The 19,738-nt window shown below is 38.8% G+C and overlaps 1 pseudogene; it reads right to left on the bottom strand.

Annotated features, from left to right (window-relative positions):
* Positions 1-706: 706 nt before the first annotated feature.
* LOC144513668 (cilia- and flagella-associated protein 337-like) lies at positions 707-19,250 on the bottom strand (annotated as a pseudogene).
* Between the last annotated feature and the right edge of the window lie 488 nt (positions 19,251-19,738).

The raw sequence follows: 19,738 nt of genomic DNA, 5'->3' as shown, positions 1-19,738 counted from the left end.
TTGTGAGTATTTCCATCGACCCGTTTGTTTGTGGTTTGTTACCATGGTGAATCGTAGTATCATGGCTCCATTCATACTGCCTTTTTATTGTGGTGGTGCATGCACGTGAACCTACTCGGAGTTGATTGAACCAACTCATATCAACTGTTCTGGAACCGAAAACTCAGAGTTCCATCTCAGGGTAAATCAACTCAGACATCAGGGTTAGACTCAGAGTTTGTTGAACCTCCTTCCTGAAACGGACCCCTGGTCTTACACCAGTGTTTGGCGGCTCCACAGCATAAAAGCCTTTCAGAGCACAGTGGTTCGATAGCTTGTTAGTATGCCTGACAGTTTCATGACAGAGCCTGAAATGCAAAAGAAGACACATTCACTCTAAATATAAATCTGTCACTTTTTAAGATGAGTCTGGTGTAAGACTCATATAGAGTAGTCTTTGCTGATGTAATGGTTATAACTCAGCCAGTCTCTGGGTAAAATGTACTTTTAATCTTCTTCAGTGTGTTTTACTGATGGATGTTGGGGGAAGTCTCAGCTTACTGTGTGTCTCTGACTGCAATAATGCTGCAAGAGGAGCAGGCAAACATCAGTTCAGTTCATTTTCATTTGGAGGGGGTAGAGACAGAGAGAGAGGCATATATAATGTAGCTTACACTGCCCAGATAATGATTAGGGAAGAAATGCATCTCACCTTTAGTTCACCTCGTTAACCCTCAGTCTTGTCAGGATTGATGGCATCAGAAAGATGTGTTTTTACATTCAGAATTTCATGATCAGGCATACTCAGAGGATCAATCAGAACCTGATAGGGGACAGCAGGATGTTTCCATGAAGAGGGGATGTGGACGCTCCAGCTCTCAGGCTGCCCAAAGGTCCCTGGGGACAAAGACCAGCATTTTCCTTTTCAATGTTTTTCCAAATTGCACGGCATGGTGCTGAAGGAATGTGACAGAGTCAAAGCTGTGGCTTCATAAAATGTCACAATGTCTGAATCCATTTGAAATCATGTATCTGCAGTGCCCTGCAGCACACCTCCTACAGACACACAGGGACACTGAAGCTTTATTTTCAAAGTGTTATGAATCAGTTGAAAAATAAATGTCAAATTATTATTTTATTTTAAGATTATTATTATAGCTGGTGGTTATTGTCAGATACAGTCCACATTGGTACATAAAAACAATCTTATTTTTCCATTTTCGCCAAATAAATATGAATGGCATTTCCTTACATGCAACTATTTCTTAAAAAGGTGTTAAAATATCTAGATAGATGTGAATCTTACTTTTATTCTTCCTGTCTACTTTCTGTCAGTGGGAAAAGCTGAAGATCACTGACTTCTACAAAAAACTGATCATTACTGTACAAAGAAAATAATGTCATACACAAATTTAAATGATCTGCTTTGTGCCCATCTATCTTGTAGAAGCTATGGATGCAGTTTTTCAAAAAGTGGATGTCTCGAAATGGGCTCACACTCTTCCCTTGGCTATTAAAAGGCATTTAGAGAAGAGTTGTAGTGGATGTACGACAAGGCTGGATTACCAACGAGACAGTGACAGCTGATTTAAGGAATAGTTTAACATTTTGGGAAATACAAGAGTTAGATGAGAAGATTGATACCGCTCTCGTTGTGCATTAAATATGAAGCTACAGCCAGCAGCCAGTTAGCTTAGCTTAGCACAAACAGCTGGGCACAGTGGAACTTCCTGTTGAACTATACGGCTCCTGAAATCCCCAGGTTTGCTGTGTCATTGGGTTAGTGGTAATTATTTTAAATGTTTTTTGTTTGTTGCTTGCAATGTTACATTTAGCATTTAGGTAGATCCTGCATCACTACCTGATTGAATGGCCTCTTTAAAAATCTAATCTTAATACATTTACTTATTTATGTAATATTGTGCTTACATTGTCCATATTCCTAACTTTATTTGTGTGATTACCAAAATGTAACTGCCACACTGTAAACCTGGAGCCAGGACGTATAGTAACGTATGAGTAAATGTTTGTTTACCAGCTCTCTAGGCAAATATAACGAAGCTGTAGTCTGCTGTGTGCACTTGTAGCCTACTTGATGGACACTTAAAGGTGACAGGGCACATACACAATGCAGAGTGGGAGGAAGGGGGTACCATAAGGGCCCTCAGCGCATTTTTACCCCATGCCCCTTAGTGAGTTAATCCAGCCATGTGTACCGTCACACTGGAATGAGCATGCCCACAAATAACAGCATTTCCACCTTTAGCACTGCACCATACTCAAGTTAATGTGGTTTGCATGAACATTATTAATGGCTAGAAAGACAGGATTGACAGATGCAAAATGACACCAACCAATGAATTCTCCATGTGCACTCCAAAGGCGCACAGTGTAGTCTGCGGATGAAGTAAGCACCACTTGATCATTGTCAACAATCTGCAGGCTGGACCAGAATAAAGAGACATGAGATGAAATGAGAGAAGGCATTTCTGGCAGAGAACTCTAAATCATCCACTCCGTTGATATGTCTGATGGCAGATGCACCCCGGGCAGCATCTCGCCTATACTGATCGTCTGTTTAAGACCTTCCCACACACAGTTTCTACTATACTTTGTTTGTCTATATTGCAGCAGAAGGACGTTGTGCTGCTCCTGCTGCCCCGACACCTCAGACTGAGAATGATTGGTCCCACTAAGGAGGTCTTTTAAGTACTATACAAAGCTAAAAGTTAAGGACACAACCCAAAGTCTAATTGCTGTTTGACTGCAGTTACAATTTGAAACTTAAAACAAGATGAATTTGTGACTGTTGTGTATTTTACATACCCAGTAATTCTGCTGGTGTGGGCACGCCAAAAGTGTTCAACTGAATGAATGTGAAAAAAAACAAACAGGACATGTCATTTTGCATGTTCTGATGGCAGTATCTATTCATATATTCTTCATATTTCAGTCAATGGAAAGAAAATAATGTAGCTAACCTCTAGGTGATTTTTGCTCAGGGGCAAACTTCTCCATGTTGTAAATATAGATGTAACCAATACGGTCAGCAGCGTACAGCAGCATGTCCTTGTCTGTTTTAGCCAGTTTTGTAATCTTCTGTTGGTATCGAGACTGCAAAATGAATAATAAATAAATGAAAAAAAATGTTTAAGTGCTTTTCAGTCATAGCACTGATAGTTAACTATTTATATTCATTATTTGGCTATGGCTGACAAACTGCTACCCTCCTGCAGACAGACTTAATACATATCCCCAGATTACACTCCATATAAAATATGTCTGGCAAACAAACTGTAGAAACTAATCATCAAGGAACAATAATACATGAACATAAAAGCACCTTGAAATGGTTAAGAGTCATTGTTGCTAGGTAACAAAACACAAGTGGGTTATAATAGCAAAGCAAAAATGTTGTTTTAAAGGTTTTTTTGTGAAAAATTGAAAAACATTTTATGTTTGATAGCCTCAAAACACAATTATTGCTTTCTTTAGGAGGATTTCAGCACATTTTACAGTATTTCAGCTCATGCCCCCATGTTCACCCACCTCCCAATATTAAGAGTCCCTGCTTTGCATTATGTAGCTGCAAGGAAGGTACCTGCTAGTTGTTAAAAAAAACTAGAACAAAGTAAAGAAACAGTGCGCCACACATTATACTGTTTAATCAGCTATTTTGAAGGTAAAAGTAAGAACAGGGAAACTGGAGTGTTATGCCTTAATATCCAAAAGTGAAACCAAGAAATGTTGTTGAGTTAAATATCTTACAGCTTTGAAGCTGCCCACAAATTTTCCTCCACTGAGCACATTCCAGAGATTTATGCAACCTTAAAAAGAGAAAACATATAATTAACAGTGTACTGAAAGACATTGTGAAAGGTTGTAAAATGCAATCATACGCTGTAATCAGTGCTGTTATTAACACTGACCCATGGCTCCAGACGACAGCAGAGCTGTAGCCGAGGAAAAAGTGCTGTAACTTGGAGTTCTTTAGGAAAATGATGCTTGGAACACTTGTATCCAGTCCTGTGTAACAGACAAAAAAACATCAAACAAATGCAATGTTCTGAACACATCAGAGTTTTTATTGACTATATTCGTCTTTCGCTTTGCTCCAAAAATCACCTTTAACATTTTGGTGTTCAGCTAGAAGAGGGCTGACAAACCGACACTGTATACGTCCAGACACCACATTCCACACTATTATCTCTCCATCATAGCTGCTGGTGGCGATGAGAGATGGAGGACTCTGCGCCACACAAAGGATGTCATCCTTATGGCCATTTTTCTGAGGACAGACAAAGTGTGAGTCTCTCTAAACAACAGAATAAGAAGTTCAATAGTTCAACCACAGTAGTTGTATGTCCATTAACTTCCAATTTATGGAAGATTGTTGTCTTTGTTTTTTATGTAAAAAAGATATAGTGTATTACATGTCTTATCACTTCAGCATGTTTTTAACCAACCGTAGAAATGTGTTCAAAGCTTCAAAGATGACACTGGCAAGGAAAGTGCAAAGTTTCATAACCAAATAGTATTTTCTAACAGATAAAGCCTGATATGGAACTAATGGTACAGAACCTTAAATAAATACTAGATATCTTGTTTCTTTGGTCTCTGGAAAAAGGGAAGTGAAAGCGAAATATCGCATATTTCCCACTATTTTAACCATACCAATTAAAGAAATGATCAAGGAGTTTGCACAACACACAGAATAAGTAAGAAGAGGTGTGCACCAAAACTTCAAAGAGATGTCTATAAAGAGCCAAGGAGTCTTATTCAACAGTTGAGAGATTGGTGGGTGAACAATGTTATGACTGTGTATGAATGTCAAAGAGGTTTCATTGAAGTCTTGCTTTTTCTTACAGCACTGGCAAAGTGTGTCACACATTTTGAATCGACTGATTTGATGTCAAACCCTTGAGCAAACAAGCCAAACATGACTCCTGCCACTGTATTTCACATCGACACAAAGCAATCCATCTTGTGCTTTACAGTATGCGCTTCTTTCACTGAACTCAACAGGAATATGTTACACGGAGCGATGCTGCCAACAAGAAACTGTACACGAATCAGGAAAAGCAGATGGCAATTTTGACATAGGCACTGATAAGTGAAATTACTGTACAATATATTCAAAGACCAGGCACAATATTTAGCTGAACTGGGATGTTTTAAAATATTAATGAGATGCAACACAACACTGACCATCTGGAGAAACAAAAAAAATCACAAAGACACAAATATCTACAGAACAACCCATTGATCTTCCTCCTGCAGGCCATTAATGAAAAAAACAATTCCAAGAGAGGGCTCTGTAGATAATCAAAGGCGTCACGTTTCTTTCTGGCCTCTGTAATGCATTATTTCTGCTCTGTTAATGGGCCTCTTTGGGGGGTGAGTGTACCCTCCAGCCATAATGACAGAGATGGAAGGGGACTCACCTCCTACAATGGATCATACAGCAGTACTTAGAATGAATGTTCCCTCCTACAGCTCATGTAGAGAGAGAACTGCCCTGCTGTCAGAGGTAGTCGGACCACTTTATACTGGTAAAATCAGATAAAGGCACTCTAGTCTGTGTGATATTATTGAGGACTAAAGGGACAGTGTTGAGAGCATTAAGCTGCATTCATTATTGTAGTTGGTGATTTTACCTGAAAGTGTGTTTAGAATAGTAGAAATGTTTAGGAAAATTAGTTTAGTTATTTGTAAAATATCCTAACAATTACTTGATTGATTGCCATGTAATTCGGTCCAGATATCCATGGTGCTCGGACGATAAATCCACATGATTTTTGGTGATCCCCTGACATTTCGACTAGCGCCACCATTAGGACAACATGTTCATTTGTCCCATACTTTGTTCCGTGACCAAGTACCTGCAAAACTAATGACACCCATCTACCTCAGCTGCACTTTATGTTTAGTGATAATGAGCAAATGTTAAAGCTAATGTTAAATGCTAACAACGCTAAACTAAGATGGTAAGTTTTGTAAACATTATACCAGCTAAACGCCAGCATGCTAATGCAGATTAGCATTTAGCTCGAAGCACCACTGCCTTAGTACAACAAATTGCTGGAGAGTCTTGCTTATTGATACAGCATAGTTGTTATATATATTATAAAATATAATATAATAGTAGTCTAAAGGTTGGGCATTCACATTAAATGAGTGGTTTCTTTCACAATTTACCAAATATAGATCCTCAATGATGAGAAATAGAATGGTGTTAGCAGCTATCTAACGTGCCTTGGATTACTAAACTGTGACATTTTAGAGGCTCTAATCATTTGTATTTATTAAGGTGCTGTTTGAGAAACGTGTGTTGCTTTTTGAATAGACAATAATCATGAGCCTACACTTTTGTTCTGAAACTAATCCTGATATAATTTTAAAAGTGTGCAAGAAAAAAACTGCAGGGGATAAAATATTGAGCTAACCCTATAAGACACTGTGGTGGGAGTGCATAGGGCACACCTTGTGTTCTAACTGAGTCAGTGATGAAAGCGTCTTTATATTTCAGTGAGAGCTCAGACTCTCTGGAGCAGAGCCTGCACAAACGACAGGTATACTGACAGGCCAAAGCTCGGCTGCACTGGGAATTAGACAAAGCAAAAAACTATGTGACGTGAGGACATCACCAATGATGTGTTGGGAAAAGATTCTATATTAAACTATATATATATATATATATATATATATATATATATATATATATATATACACAACATGGGTACAGGAAGATGGCAAGAAATTAAAACATTTCAGTTTGTAATAGAAATTCTGAAAACCGAGAGAAATGGGACACAGGGAGAATAAAAGGGATGGGGTAACTTGCTTGAGTTGAAAAAAAAGGAAATCTGCAGGCGATGCTTCACTGTAGGGCAGAGATCAAGGAGGCTTTGTTACCCATCTCGCTCTGAGATTTCTAGCAAGTCAGCAAAAAGGAATCTTAGGACCAAAGACTACAGTGTCCTCCGTGGGTCTGTGTAATATGAACACGCAGCGGGCAGGCAAGCTTTATCATTACAGGCCTGAAGGTGCACCAGTGACTGAGGCAGAGCCAGAAAGAACTGGTCAAGCACCTCTATATAATACACAATGATGAGCGTTTAAATGGTGTACTGCAGAGCTTTGTTAATTATTTTATATACTACTGGCTTTATAAATGTAGAAATATGGATCCTTGTAACCACTGCTGTCATAAAAATTTAATGGAGTAACAAGCATAATATTTGTCTCTGAAATGTAGTGGAGAGGAACTACAAAGTGACATAAAATGGTAATACTCAGGTGAAGTACCTGAAATACCTCAAAGTTGTACTTAAGTCAAAATACGTCATTATTTTCCATCACTAGCAGATTTTCTAAAAGTATTTTTATAAATAAAAAATACAGAGTAGCAACCAAATGAGATGAATGCAGTGGTAATTGAATAACAGAGCTCTCTTGCCTGATGTGTGTGTGATCATGCATTCAGTTCACAACAAAAACACCCCATTTGTCCTCTTGTCACTTTAAACACGGAGAGCTGTGCTTTTTAGAAATGGAAGAATAACAATTGGATCCATACAATGTTCCTACCGCTGTTATCTCGTCCGCCTGAAATAAATGGCACAGGGGGAATACTAACTCTCAGTAGGAACCCATTGAACTACAGTGGCCTACCTTATTATTTTGGTCTGCCTAAATATCTATTCTCAAAGTTATCATCAAGACAATTGTCTGTTCATTAATCACCAGATCATCCTGCCATGAAGGCTGCGGCCTCTGGACGTGATGAAGGTCCTCAGGTATGTCCTGACAAAATACAGATGCACAGTCAGAAAACATCTCAATATTAATACATTATGTTATGTTTGGATGAGAAACATTGCTGGTAGAAAATCCTCATAGCACATTAAAATTCCTATTAACCAGACAATGACAAGAAGTGTCATGCAGCAAAAAAATGTGCACACTACTCTCTGGTTCTATAATGAAATTCAAAACAGGCTATATACAGCATGAACTCTCAGTAGATTTTTTTTGCTATTTCAGAATGGAGTTCAGCTGGTAATGACAATGTAAACAAATGCAAATGGTATGCAATACGATGGAGGGATGGAGGAATTGGAGAAATAATTGGAATGGGATTTCTGACACACAACTGACAAATAAAACCTAGCAGAACTCATGTCTTTTGTACTCACTGGGTAAATGTCAATCATCCGGTCCCGGCCGACAGACATCACATAGCTTCAAAAAAAGAATTTGCACAAGCTCAACTTGAATTAAAATGTATACTGAGCCAAGAACACTTGGCAAATATCACATCATTACTCACACATTCCTGTGAACTTGCAGAAAGATGCAGTCGCACACTTCGTGACATTCACCATCTACAGGAAAGATTGAAATATTTTTTCACAATTATTAGATAGTATAGTATTTCCAACTTTTTGTTTTGAGGAAGTAATGAAAATGTACAATACATACCCTTCTTTAGTGTCTTTAGGCACTGACCATTGTTGAAGTTCCAGATCTTTAAAGAGCCATCTCTTCCACCTGTGACGAGTCTGCAAACACAAGAACATACTGTAGTGTGATGAAGTAGTGGCTAAATATTATATTCACAAGCTGCTTCATGTACTGTACCTCCTCCCTTTGGGGTCAAAAGTCATGCATGTGATGGCAGAAAGGTTGTGTGTGCCTCCAAACTCGAAAACCTGACGCCCAGTGTCAAAATCCCAGACTTTTACAACCTGAGACAAGGAACGTTTTGAGTTAATTGTACAGTTGTTACACATCAGATAAATATGATTATGTTCCTGTTTTAACGCAGGCTGGATTCATTTTGTCAGTGGAAATGTGAAGTTGGGTCATCTATCTGCGTGTGTGATGTTGTAAAGCACATATTTACTCACAGATCCCTCAGTGCAGCTGACAACTTGACGGAACTCCTCATTGTAGCCACAGCACATTACAGTCTCATTATGTGAAACAGTCAGACGGCTGTGAAGCCGTGACCTTACAGAGGCAAGAGATAATAAAATGAATAAAAGGGAGATGAATATTGAACTGCTGCAGTCATCTCTGAAGAAACAAAAATCTTAGTTGTTGTATCTTTTGGGTGAAAGTGAGATGTTAATCCCTCAATAGGAAATCTTCAAATGCATCAGCTGTTTTTTTGTTTTAGAATATCACAAACCATCATTCTTAAATTAGTTCAGTTGAGGAATATGTTTTCAAAATATCTTCAGAGTACATTGGGTTATATGATGAATAAAGCACAAAGGCACGACAGCCAACCTTATCTTCAGGGAGAGCACAGCCATACAGTCTGCTGCAATGTAAAAGGATTCCAGAGCAGAGGAGTACGAGCATGCAGATATGTCACCATGAATCCCGCTGGCTTTGGGGTCTGCTGTAAACAGGCAACACTGATCTTGAATATCCCAAATCTGAAATTGGAACAGTGAACAGCGATAGAAGAAGTATTCACATAATTCACCTAAGCAAAAGCAATACCAAACTATATTACAAGTAGAGGTACAGAAGCATTAGCCATAATGGGTACTTAAAGTATCAAAATACTAAACTTATCATGCAGAATGGCTCCTGTCTGTGTTATATTATACTACGGCATCATTATAATTAACATACGTAAGCAGCATTTCAACAGGTTGGGGTGGAGCTAATTTATTCTGTAGTTTAATCTTCAATTTAAGGTCCTATGACATGCTGCTTTTTGGATGCTTTTATATAGGCCTTAGTGGTCCCCTAACACTGTATCTGAAGTCTCTTTTATATAGACCTTAGTGGTCCCCTAATACTGTATCTGAAGTATCTTTTATATAGGCCTTAGTAGTCCCCTAATACTGTATCTGAAGTCTCTTTTATATAGACCTTAGTAGTCCCCTAATACTGTATCTGAAGTCTCTTTTATATAGGCCTTAGTAGTCCCCTAATACTGTATCTGAAGTCTCTTTTATATAGGCCTTAGTGGTCCCCTAATACTGTATCTGAAGTCTCTTTTATATAGGCCTTAGTAGTCCCCTAATACTGTATCTGAAGTCTCTTTTATATAGACCTTAGTGGTCCCCTAATACTGTATCTGAAGTCTCTTTTATATAGACCTTAGTGGTCCCCCTAATACTGTATCTGAAGTATCTTTTATATAGGCCTTAGTGGTCCCCTAATACTGTATCTGAAGTCTCTTTTATATAGGCCTTAGTGGTCCCCTAATACTGTATCTGAAGTCTCTTTTATATAGACCTTAGTGGTCCCCTAATACTGTATCTGAAGTCTCTTTTATATAGGCCTTAGTGGTCCCCTAATACTGTATCTGAAGTCTCTTTTATATAGACCTTAGTGGTCCCCTAATACTGTATCTGAAGTCTCTTTTATATAGACCTTAGTGGTCCCCTAATACTGTATCTGAAGTCTCTTTTATATAGACCTTAGTGGTCCCCTAATACTGTATCTGAAGTCTCTTTTATATAGACCTTAGTGGTCCCCTAATACTGTATCTGAAGTCTCTTTTATATAGACCTTAGTGGTCCCCTAATACTGTATCTGAAGTCTCTTTCCCCAAATTCAGCCTTGGTGCAGAATTACAGCCACTAGAGCCAGTCCCACAATGAGCTTTCCTAAGGATGTGCCATTTCTGTGTCTGTAGCTTTAAATACTATTGAGGAGGAGAGAGGGGGGGGCAAGGTGGAGGATGGGGGTGTGGCCTTGACCAACTGCCATGCTTCACTCGTTTGCAAGCCATGATGTCTCTCTCTTTCTCATGGGTGGGCCAAATTCTCTGGGTGGGCAAAGCAGAGAAAGAGGAGGAAACCTTTCCCCTTATGACGTCATAAAGGGAAGATTCCAGATCGGCCCATCTGAGCTTTCATTTTCTCAAAGGCAGAGCAGGATACCCAGGGCTCGGTTTACACCTATCACCATTTCTAGCCACTGGGGGACCATAGGCAGGCTGGGGGAACTCATGTTAATGTTACAAAACCTCATAAAGTGAAATGTTCATGCCATGGGACCTTCAAACATCAGGTTTTATAAACTGATTATACATGTCTGGGTAAAACCTTAATCTTAAAAGTAACTAATAACTTTAGCCGTCATAGTGGAATGTAAAATGTAAAAAACTCAAGTACTGTAAACTCAAACTTGTGTCTCAAACTTTTACTGAAGTACAAAACTTGTGTATGTATTTCCACCACAGCAGTTCAGTAATATAAATGCTGTACTTCTTTGGATCATTTAGAACAGCGATTCCCAAAGTGTGGTGCGCACACCCCTTGGGGTGCTTGAGGTGCCTCTAGGGGGTGGACGAGAGGAAAAATGTAATGGTGTAATAACTACACCAATACTTTTTAGTGGGATTTTTCATGAAATAAAAAGCTAAAATTGAAAACATTGCTTTATAAATTTTGAATTAAAAACTTACATTTTAATAAATAAATACTGTAAATGTACCCAAAATGCACTTCAGTTCCTGCCAGTCAGGCTGTCTTTACATAATGTACGTGTAGGGTAACATTGCTAGCTTTAACGTTGTATGTATGCCTACTAGCTAGCCTACTAGCTGAAATAGTTTATTTACGCAAATATGCACAACTGGCTAAAATCAGGGAAAACTGTAAGGTGGGACATCTAAAGTTATAAGTCATGAAAGAGGAGCTAGAAAGAGAGAGACTGAGGAATCGGAGACGAGAGAAACGGGGAGATGCGTTGGGCCGAAAGGACCGGGACCGGGAGAAGAAACTGAGTGGGAGACAGAGAAAGATGAGATGAGGGAGACTGAAAAGGAGGATCGGAGAGCACAGGCAAATCAAGAGGACATATGCTCATCATCCAGGCAAGTAGGGAAAAGAGGCAATGAGACTGGGCATCAGACTGGAAGAAAACAAAGGAAATATGATGAAACTTATTTGGGTCTGGGCTTCACTTGGACTGGCGATGCAGATTGCCCAAAGCCACAGTGTGTGGTGTGTATGAAGCCCTTATCTACGTTGACCGCCTGAACACAAAGCATGCCAATGTAAGTCAAAAGCCCCTTAATTTAATTTGGCCATAAAAAGAAAAGATCAGTGGTGCATCAACCCAGTCAGGATGCAGAAGGGGGTGCGTTGCCTAAAAAGTTTGGGAACCGCTGATTTAGAACATACAAAATCAGCAAAACACAAAAATGAGTCATGAATTACTTTCACGGTTCTGTCTATGGAGACAGAGAAGATCTGACTGTCCTCTGAGAAGATGCAGAGGTAGGTGATGGGAGCAGAGTGTCCTTTCAAAACGCTGGTTGGTTTCCTGAAAAAATAAAAACAGAATCAGGAGGAGGAGGCCTTTAAATGTCATGTTAATTGTCTTGAAGAAAGACCACTGACATCTGGCTCCTCACCCCGAAAAATGTGGGTTCCACATGCGTATGAGTCTGTCCATGCCTCCAGTGACCAGCAAGCTGTGCTTCTGACAAAGGTCAAAGGTCTTGACACCTTTGTAGATGGTGAAAACGGTCTGGTCACATGCTGCCCGGAGCTGTGGAGTCCAGCTCAGTTGGACCTTCTTGGTCTTACCTTCATAGCAGGCCTCTCTGATCTCACCCAGCTGCTGCTCAGCATCTGTTAGAGGCAGCACACGGCCTCAAGAAGAAGAAAAAAAAGCATTTTATTGCCAGGCCATGTGTGTAAGCATCCATCAAACATGCTTTGTGGAGAAAGGGTAAGCTATTATCTGAACAAATTACAAAACTGGCAAGTGGACATGGCAAACCACACACACACACACACACACACACACACACACACACACACACACACACACACACACACACACACACACGCGTGCTGGCATTGATTGGTGAATTTGTGATAGATGAGTCATCATGAGTCATCCCCCCCCAGCTCTCCTACCAGGCTGAGTAATGTTCAACACCCAGTTTAATTAATGCACACTGTAGAGTTAAAGGACTAAATGCCTTTTTTAATCATCATTTTCAATATTCATCACTTTTTATCGGAATCTTAAATCAGTCACGGAGAATATGCATATGTAAGAACAGACATAAGTTTGTGTTTTAGGTCTATTAATTTACCTATAACGAGGGAGGACGATTCTTCATTTGATGAGGAGACAACAGCTTGAAAACCTTGAAAATATTTTGCCTGCAGTTAGAGAGAAGAGTTAGTTGCTTGCTAGTCTGTTTCAGGATGTTAAACGCCACACCATTGAACACAACTTGGTACACAACTTCTGCAGATATTGTAATATGTCATTTGGCTGAACTTAAATTAATTTCTTTGTAAGGGAAGTGGAAAGGTAAAATGTCACCTGTGTTACCCAGTCCTGATGAACCTTCCATCTGACAAATGTCACATTCGGGGAAAGCACTGCATTGTCAACCGCTATGTTGGGCATATTTTCAATCTTAGGTAATTTATTCCATAATCTATAAAAAGAGAAGTTGAGATGTGCAATCAGGCCTGAAACTGTGTCACATTTTCTGAGACACAAAGCCTGTGCAATACATATCATTTATTTGATTGTCGGGGGGACATACAGGAAGCAAAGGTATTATTTTCCACCACATTTGGAAGTTCCTGTGATAGTCGACTGCCTACCTGGCTTTCAGTAGTTCACAGAGTCCATAGACTCAGTTATCTACTTTAACCAGAAACAGTGCACAATCCCTACTGTCAAAAAACACTCCATCTATCAATCTCACATACATGTGCTTTTATCGGGAATACATTGAAATGTGCCACATTTAACTGAAAAAAGAGAAATACAAAATAGCTTTTTAAATGGAATTGGCCATGATACTGGTGCAATTCAATGACCTACCAGTCAATGAAGTATACTGATTCATTGGAACAACTAATATACTGCATGACACATTCCCAAAGGTTTGTACAGTATAGCCTGGGGGAATTATAAAATCCAATGCATTTTCTTTAATGAAATTTAAAGAAATATGAATTTCACAGCTACAAATCTAATATACAGCGGAATACATTATCTCAGTAATAGCTACTTAATAAATTAACAATATTCTTACTGAATTGGAGACATTTTAGTACTCAATGTGATTGAAGGCAAAAACATATTTCCTTATACTGCTCCAGAAATCTGCCTATCAAAGCTCAATATTTCATATTTTTGTGATTTGATCAATACATTGTTATATTTTCAAGAAAACATGACAATTGCATTAGGGAATTCAACGTTGGTGTGATGGCTAATTGAATAAGTGAAATAAGAGTGCATGTGTGTAGTAAGTATTTAGAAAAGCATAATTACCTGAGGGTATCTCCAACAGAGGATATTAAAATGATAGTCACACATCCCTGAAAGAAGTAACCCCCGCCAGTATTAATCTAGTGGAATATAATAAATGATTCTTGTTTGAGAATTGGATCAGGTCTGAACAAAAGGACCTACCTCCATGTCTCCATACAGAACACAACATTTATCAGGGCCAGTGTAGCTATTGAGGGGAAAAAACAAACCATTAATGTGACTTATTGTGACATTTGGAACAAATGTTAACATGCAGTTATGTTGCTCACCCGTAATCTAATGTCAAAGGCACTGTGTCTAGTGCATTGATCTGGCAATAAGGCTCCAGAGTGGAAAGCTCATAAAGTTGGATCTCTCTGTCCCTGGAAGATAACGAAGACACACACACACACACACACACAATAAACAAAGCTAGAATAGTCTGGAACCTGCAGTAAGAGTAAGCCTAATCAATGTACGCAATAAATCCTTTGGTCTTTAAGTCGTTTTTATTTTTCATATTACCCCGTTCCGATCATCAGCTTGTTGAACTCTGTCATCAGAGTAAAATCACTTGCCCACTTTGACTTCCTGTTTGCAGGTCCTTCCTTCTGTAAGATATGAACAAATCAATATGTCACAAACGTCCACGTTTCATAGGTAGAGGTAGATTTGATGCAATACGATAGAATAGACTATATAGAATATTTGTGAAGATACAGCTGTAGGTTGCCAATTAATATAGTATATAATATAGTATGCTTACTGAATATAGTGAAAAGTGTTATGATCTTTTGTCCTCACTATACATACAGAAGAGTGACAAAATAACACAATCATCATAAACCTTCTATACATATGGACAATATTAGAGGCAAAGTCTGGTTTGGCCTATAGACCTCCATTGTTCCATGTATCAGCTAATTTAAATAGCTCACGTTATTGTATTGTGTCAACAGTTAACCTAATTTAATTTTGTATGTGGCATTTTCTTTTGCGGGGTGCAAATGTTCCACCAAAACAACTTCCTTCCCGAGACTATTTTGCAGAGCCACCGTCACTGTGCCCAAAATGATTGTGATTGGTTTAAAGACCAAGCCAGAGCGTTTTCTTTTCTCCTATCCCAGAATGTGTCTGTGGTGTAGCCAGACATTACTCCACATCGCTGTGGAGATAGGTCTGGCAATGCTAGACTAGGGATTGTTAACAATAAGAAAAATATAGAATGACACCAGACTTATCTTTAAAGTGTTCAGGTAAATGTACAAAAGTTAAAACATACAAACATGTTTTTTGGTCTTCAGGGGTTTAAGTTCAGGGTTCCAGTAGCAAACAACCCCGTCTTCTCGCACTGTTACAACGGTCCCATCATGGGTGGGGTGGATGTTGACGATGGGGATGCCATGACCCAACGCCTTCATAGTGGCTGGCAGGGTGAAAGCCACCTGCTTACTGCGTCTTTCAGTTTCCTGCTTCTCTTTGTACTCCTGCATCATGTGTGTGCTGAACTCGCCCTGCGTCACATGAAAAACAGGTAATGTTCAGGTTGACTATCCTGCATGATGATAGTCAAAACATTTTATCATGGTTAAATGTGCAAGGGTGTTAGGTTTAGTAAAGTACGGGCAACACAAAAGGCTTCAAAAAATAAAATAAAAAATGAAAGCGTGTAGATGATGATATAATTTCCTACATTTTAACTATGCATATCAATCTAGAAATGATCACAACATGCTTTTCAAATTAATAGTAGTCATATAGAAATGGTGGTGACATCAGGGATCATGTTGGAGATAAGTGTTTACACACACTTTTGATTGTCTTCTATAGCCATAGATAAATTCTATCAATCAAAAATAGAAATTCTGTGTAATTGCTGTAGGCTTTTATTAATTTACTAGCCTTATTTAAAGTCAGATTTTTTGTTTTTGTTGAGACCTCATACTTTATGACAGATAGGTCCTTCAGTGTCTTATATTTAATATGTGATTGATGTTCAATTATTGCATAAAAATAGGATTTTAATAAGTGAGGCGGACTATCACCAGGGAAAAAATACACCCTTGCGAGTGCAGTTGTAAAATTAACGATTTTACTCTGCAAATTAAAAAAACAAACCATACTCCAGTGTTACACCAGAGAACTGGAAATATCTTCCAGTCACTTCTTTAAAATTTGCAAACCAGGACATTATGTTTCTGCTTTACAATCCATAAAACCTGTTAAATCGACAAATTATCCAGTTGAAGAAAAAAACACTGACAAGATCATTAAGTTAAGAGTCAAGAGTGAATACAGTGCAGACTATCACTTGGGAAACAATCTCCTTTGAGTCAACACAAGACAAATGTGTTATTGCACCGTCAACTTGGCATTAGAAAAGCTGATGAGTTCCAGTGAGTTCCAGTTAACCTGCTACAAATCCTTACTGCATTACAGTTGTCAAAATAACCCTGTCACATCATAGTGGTCTATTGCAAATTCCTGGTTTTAGCATGCATGAGAAGTGTCATAACTAAGGCAATCTCTTTAATAAAAGGCTGCATGCTCCATAAGAAACAAATACGAATTTCATCTCACCCATGAAATCCTTCCTTGGCCTGAATAATCAATCTTCTTAAATAACCCTTGCATCTGTGCATTGCTCTGTGAAATTCAAAGAACAAAAGAATAAAGAACAATAACATTTATTGTCAATTATTCAGGTAAGCTTGTTGTCAATTGCAAAGAAGTGAGACACAGAGAACGCAGAGATGTGAGAATCTGAGAGAGAGAGAGAGAGTAAGATATAAAGAGAAATGTCACACTGTCTTACTGTCTTCGGCAAACCCAAACACTTCTTTACTATACGGCCAAAATTCTTCGCATCAATGGATCTCAAGCCACCCGTTTCAAAATCCTTTACAGGGAAAAATACAATCAAATCTTCCAGAAATGAATAGTCAGACTGTCAGTGTGATTTTAAAAAGATGTAGTTTATACAGTACCTCAAATGCTAGTTTCAATTTCTGGAGGTTGTCGAGTGATATCGTCTCATCAATCTTATTGGAAAGGAAGAATGGGGACATTATATGATGATGACATGAGCCAATTAATATTACAGGTTGATAATGAATATTCTAAGAAAATAGCACAATAATACCAGTAATAAAGTTTTACTGGCAACAATGCTCCTTCTAATTTTTTTCAGTCTACTCACCAGGCAGTTCACACAGTCTGAGTGCTAGAGAGGAGATATTAAGACTATGTAATTACCAACACACATGATTAGGGCTCCACCTCTGAGTATTAATAACTATCTGTAAAGGTCACTGCAAGCCATCACCGGCTATGATATGTCTCTGAGATGCTTGATCAAGGCCTGATGATGAGCCATGCTCTCATGGTGTTAATGGCCTCTCTACAATTTGCCACGGTTTCCTAGCAACGGGTCCTTGATCCATGACACTCTTCAAACTAGACTATCATTAATAAATAACAGGGATAAACAGCCTACTTCCTCACGGATGTAACTAGAGTCAAGGGTTCCCTGCGGTATCTCTGCTGAATTGCAGAGATAATTATTTTATCAGTCAAAGAGATGGAAGTGCTGAAAGTGTTCACATCACCTTGACTGCTTTCCAAATCCCTTTATTAGAACTGCATAACTCCTGAGCCTGTTCTGTTTAATCTGTCATGGCACATTGCTCATTACATTAAGCAGGAGTGTGACTGACATCTGCAACTGAAACTCCAGCCTCCTATAACAGTCCATCATTCCTGTCAGCTTGAAAGCTTGAATTTGAATATACAGGGGTCCTTTTAAGTAGTTGGCCCAGCAACTATGTTTGTTTTACTTTAGCCTGAAACATGGGACAGATTGTCCTGCCGGATGCACTGTCATGTAAATTGATCATCAACTTGATTTAAAATGGCACTTTTGACATTACCTTACATTTATTCTGCAGTTCACCTTGTGAGTGAGATATGCTTCAGCTGTAGTTGAGTTTAAGCACTTTGGAGTCTGTAAAATGGTGAGTGTACTAATGTAGCACTCTAGTGACACCTTGAGGCTAAAAGCAGCAACTTTAACAATGTTGACTCAATGGGAAGGGGTTAAAATCCATGGCAGTGAAATAATCCAAATTTACAAACTTTTCAGATGCAGAGATAGGTTGAAATATTTCACATTTACTTTTCTGATTTCACATTTAAATATATGTTGTATACCTTGAGGCTGCAGAGTCTGAGAGTTAGGTCAATACTGTGTTGTCGTCTAATGATTTGAACCTCATCTCCAAGTGTGACAGAGTGTCTCCGCCTGCTCTGTTTCAGCAGCTCTCGAACCAACCATTCAGGCTGTTCTTGTCTGTCCTCGCTGACACCCCCTCGTCTTGGTGCTGAGCAGTCATCTGTGACTTTCTCACCCCGACAGCCTGGCCCAGAAGTGCTTCTAGTCCTCCCCCCTGCACTCCACAGTTCAGAGAGGATGCTGGAGGATTTGAGATGTTTTGATGAAATGCATGCACTGTTCCTATAGTGCATTGTTATTATGGGTAAACATTGTTTCGGCACTCATTAAATGTATATCGGAAGATCATTATTGTTGATCATTATTATTACTTGACGCAGGGTAGCCAACATGGTTACAGACTACTTTAAAGTGTAAACTATTCATCAATCTATTTCATCTTAGGAGTGAAAGTTCCAGGTAACCAGACTTCCTGTACTACTATGGGAACTGCTCAGTGTTGCCACGGATGCAACTCAAGCACCATGACAACAGTAAACATTGTCTGAATATGACAAGGAAAGGCCTCAACCTATGGTCCCATTATCCCTTATCCAGACATTAAAACTCTAGAAATAAAGATAAAACTGGTACTAACAAAACTCAACAAAGACGTGTGATTTTATACTGGTGGTAAGGAGAGCAACAAAGCAGCAGATTACCTGGTCACATGTTGGGTTTCTAATCTTCCTGAAGCTGAAGAAGAGCGGGTCTTTTTGCCAAATGGCATCCTTGTTAGATGGTGTATCTTAAATGTATCTTGATGTGATGTAAACAGCAGACTTTAGTGCAGCACATTTCCTAGACAGAGCTCACATTAGTCTACCTGACACTCGCTCTAACATTACACCTGAGCAGAGCAGGTGGCCCCATAGTAACTAAGATACCAAGAGTGACATGTGAGACTACAAAACTAAAGACAGAAGGCTGCACGTACAAAGAGAGAAATAGCTTCGTTAAAGCCATATTCAATCTTGTTTAAAATAAAAAATAAATTGCACTGTTTACATTATACTTGAATACATTAACTACATTTATAAAAGGAAGTAGTCCATTCTGATAGATATGTCCTACCTGTTGAGCTACCCTACTTTAAACTACATTTATGGATGAAGTAGTGCATTCTGATGGATATTCCCTACCTGACAGAATGAGCTACTCTACCTTTAACTACATTTATAGAGGAAGTAGTCCATTCTGATAGATATTTCCTACTTA

Source organism: Sander vitreus, chromosome 3 (genome assembly GCF_031162955.1).
Source record: "Sander vitreus isolate 19-12246 chromosome 3, sanVit1, whole genome shotgun sequence".
Classification (NCBI taxonomy): domain Eukaryota; kingdom Metazoa; phylum Chordata; class Actinopteri; order Perciformes; family Percidae; genus Sander; species Sander vitreus.
The sequence above is the reverse complement of the archived record's forward strand: the minus strand, read 5'-3'. Positions and strand labels throughout refer to the sequence as shown.